The sequence below is a fragment of the Oratosquilla oratoria genome, chromosome 2 (assembly GCF_046742065.1).
Source record: "Oratosquilla oratoria isolate Oo_2021 chromosome 2, ASM4674206v1, whole genome shotgun sequence".
Classification (NCBI taxonomy): Eukaryota; Metazoa; Arthropoda; class Malacostraca; order Stomatopoda; family Squillidae; genus Oratosquilla; species Oratosquilla oratoria.
In genome coordinates this window covers 24153772-24158361 of record NC_134778.1, presented here as the reverse complement: position 1 = coordinate 24158361, position 4590 = coordinate 24153772, and positions in this window count along the sequence as shown.

Below are 4590 nucleotides of genomic sequence, written 5' to 3'. Positions count from 1 at the left end.
GGAGTGAAGAGAGGGCGAGGGAGGGAAGGGGTGGCTATTCTTGTAAGTGAGGAGATAGGTAAAGGGGTAGTGGAGTGGAAGGAGGTTTCCTCAAGGATAATGTGGATGAAGGTGAAACTGGGAAAGGAGATGTGGGTCTTTGTAAGTGCATATGGGCCGGGCAGTGAGAAGAGTGTAGAAGAAAGGGAGGCCTTTTGGATAGATTTAAATGAGTGCATAGAGGGTTTAGGAAGAAATGTCAATGTAATAGTACTGGGAGACCTTAATGCTAGAGTGGGAAATGGTCCAATCGATGGAGTGGTTGGGAAGTGTGGAGTTCCAGGAAAGAATCGTAGTGGAGAGTTGATGGTGGAAATGTGTCTAGAAAGAGAGTTGATGATAGCAAATACAGTGTTTCGGAAGAAAGTCAAGCATAAGTACACATGGGAGAGGGTGGTGGAGGGAAGGGTGGTAGATAGAGCGCTAATGGATTATGTAGTGGTAAATAGGATTATGATAGGAAGAGTTAAGGATGTACATGTGCTAAGGGGAGAGGGTGGGGGAATATCAGATCATTTTTTGGTGGAAGGTAAGTTGAGAGTGGAGGATAGATGGAGAAGGAGGAAAGGGACAAAAGGTAGGGAGGTTCTTAGAGTGAACTCCTTAAATGAAAAGGAAAAGGAGAAGGAGTACGAAAAGAAGCTGAAGGAGGAGTGGGAGGGAGTAAAGGATAGAGCAGAGATGGGTGTGGAGGAGGAATGGGGATGGTTCAAGGAGGGAGTCTTAAAGTGTGCAAGGATGGTGTGTGGAACAATAATAATGATAATAATAATAATAATAACAATAATAATAATAATAATAATAATAATAATAATAATAATAATAATAATAATAATCATTAATAATAATAATAATAATAATAATAATAATAATAATAATAATAATAAATAATAATAATAATAATAATAATAATAATAATAATAATAATAATAATAATAATAATAATAATAATAATAATATTAATAATAATAATAATAATAATAATAATAATAATAATAATAATAATAATAATAATAATAATAATAATAATAATAATAATAATAATAATAATAATAATAATAATAATAATAATAATAATAATAATAATAATAATAATAATAATAATAATAATAATAATAATAATAATAATAATAATAATAATAATAATAATAATAATAATAATAATAATAATAATAATAATAATAATAATAATAATAATAATAATAATAATAATAATAATAATAATAATAAATAATAATAATAATAATAATAATAATAATAATAATAATAATAATAATAATAATAATAATAATAATAATAATAATAATGATAATAATAATAATAATAATAATGATAATAATTATAATAATAGTGATAGCAGAAAAAAAAAGTTAAGAATTCTTTAAATCAAGGAAACATTGCCGTACTTGGAATTATAAATGATGATAACTTAGTATTAGAATGTAAATTTGTAGCATAAACTTATTATAATTAAATAGTAAAGTTAAACCTAATAACAGGAAACATAAAAAAAAAACTAATATATAGTATTAGAAAAGAAGAAATCTGTGTTTAAGTGTGCAAACGTTGCCAGGCTGGCATTTTTAACCACGAAGCCAAGAATTCCTTAACTAGCTTCAAGCAAGCGACTCCATTCATCCCCCTGATGTTCTCGGCATCTTTGGCAATAGTCATTAGATATACGCATTGTTCAAATACAATAGATAAATGAAAATTTCTCTAGTGTTTTCATTTAGCCATATATATCAATGTTGACAGTATTTTGTGATAGTGGTAACATGCTTAATGTGGCGTGTTAAATTGGGTAACAAGCTGAAAAAGTTTTGGAACTACTGTTGAAGGGTGACCAATCCTCATTTGACGGCATCTTCAGAAATAGCTTAATTAGAGTGAGGTTAGCTGCAAATATATATAACAAGCAATTATGGACCAAATGTCGGTGAGAATACGAGGGTAAAGGATGAATAACTCTTGGTGAAAGAACCTGTAAATGCTCTAGGCCTCAACGACGAACCCTATCTGTGATTAGAGCCGCAATACGCTCTCTGATTTCTTGCAGTATTAAACGATGCTCTACCATTTCTTTTTTGCCAATTGATAAAATACCGTAACTAACCTTTACATCGATCAACTTGGACATCATCACTGCCATCAGAATGTGCAGGAGGTATTTCATCAAAGTTTCACAGGTCACCTCTTGTCCACTCCGCAAGCAGGTCGAGACACTGAGTCGCTTACCGCAGCATGAAGTGACACATGTGCAACTCTCCTACATACTGCGAGCAGTGTACTTGAACCATCCAGTCACGAACATTGCGACTGTTTTGACAAAAACGACGACGTTATCTATGCTAAAAACTATGGCAAAAATCTCTGCCTACAACACTTTTCTACGAAACCTTATCTATCTATGTACCAAAGGCTTTTTCCCTCTTATAAGGAAATGAAAAGGCATGTACAGCCGCGACAGTCACGTGGTGTGTAGCGTGCATGGTCGTACACGACCTGACGCTTCTCTGCCTGTGCGACCCTGCTTGACCCGACCTAACCTAACCCAGAGCAATTATGTAATTACGCACCACGGGTAACTTACCCACGCGGTATATATAGCGGCTTCCGCCGCATGTAAGATCAGCGCTCCTAGAGGTCGGACGTCTCTTCAACCAACTCTCTCCACAAGCTCCAAGTATCATCGCCGGCCGGTGGTGGCTGGGAGATATATCTCCTAGCTGCTGCCGGTCTGGCATGGCCGACCTCTACGTTGACGTCGGCAGGCGGGTTTACACCAAGACAAATACACACACACATTTCCCAAGTCACGTAAATCTCTGTTTTCAGAGTAGTGCTTGGAAGAAAAGAGGCACACGCACACTTTCTCGCTAGCAAAGCAGAGGCCCAAACCGTCTCTCTCAGTACGCCCAATCTGACCGCAGGCTGGTTGACGGAGAGACTTGGGACACCTTTCTGTCCGACCGGCCCGCAACCAAACGCTGGCCTCTCGCTGACGCTGGTGGGCGAGTTTACACTTCTGACATTTACACACAATTCCCAATCGCGTAATTCTCTGTTTTCAGAGTTGTGATTGGAAGGAAAGAGACCTTACAACACCCGCCCGTCTGCCCCTCCTCGCATCGCCACTGAATCTACTCTTCCGAAATCCAAACCCAGTCTGGGGAAAAACAGGCAACGCTCGCCCCACCTGAGGCTCATCAGGATCGCGCTCGCCAGCGGTGGCGGCGAGGAGTTATCTCCTTGCGGCTGCCGTTCTGGTCACTGATCTCTTCGTTGACGTCGGCAGGCGGGTGTACACCGCCCGTCTGCCCCCCCTCGCACCGCCCCTTGATCAACTCTAAAAGGACTTCAAACCCAAAACCTGGGGATAATCAGGGTACGCTCGCCCCACCTGTGGCTTATCAGGACCGCCCTCTACATGCGGGAAGTGAAATCAACTCACTTCTCGTAAGATACACACATACACCTCTCACGAACAGAGCCACAACACACGCACAAACATCTCCACTTACTTTTTCTTCGACTAAAATTCGCTTCCTTTCTAACTTTCTCTTCTACTACATCTTCTCATTTCAGTTTACCTCCCACTAAAGATTTTTCCGTTTTTCCACCTTTCTCTACTACTACGCCTCCTACCATTTTCTAAACTTTCGTTGGTGATCCTAACCCCGTTGGTAATCCTAACCTCCGGCGTCAAGCGCTGCCCTCCAAGCTCCCGGTCCAGCTCTCCTAAGCCACGACAACAAATAAGCCCCTAATCGCTCGCAATTCGCCCGGTGGCAATAGCCCTCTTTTATACACTACTATCTTTTCATTTTCTAACAGACATTCTTCCCCTCCCACAAAACCCGATCCCGCGCAAGCGAGGTGGTCTTTTCTTGGAATCCAGAATCCAGAATCCAGTTCACTCAGTTCACTCGTACCTTACAATAAAGGGAGACGAACTCACCAAAACCTCTTTCTCTTCACCAACAGTAGCATCGCTACATGCACATACCTACTCCCACTCATTCCACTTCCATCCACTACCCTTTCCTCCCTCTCATCTTAGGTCTTCATGGATGACAGGTCATCCCTGTATCCCGCCTATTGCCCTGGGTGAGAAGCAATGCAGCATGACATAGTGCATTCACAGCAAGATCGTTTCACTTAATCGACGGCCCCCCTCTACGTCCCTTCATGCAGAAAAAGAGAAAACGGGGAGAAATCCCTTCGGGCTGCGTCAAAATATCTTTCACATATAACTACTCTCTACATAACCCCACTTCCCCTTCCATCCTTGTATCATAGTATCATCTATATAAACCTATTCTCCACTCATTCCTATCTCCTATCTTCTCCCCTCCCTGTTCAAAAGACATTCCCCTCTTGCTCAAAGCCCCTATGTCGTCCAGTTGCAGCATGCTGAAGACGCCTCATTTGTCAGACACACAGAACAAGGGCTTCAGCAATTCCTCAATTCTGTCAACGATTTCTATTCACGTACGGGACTGATTGTAGATACAATTAAAATCCGATGTCCTCATATAACGGACGGGT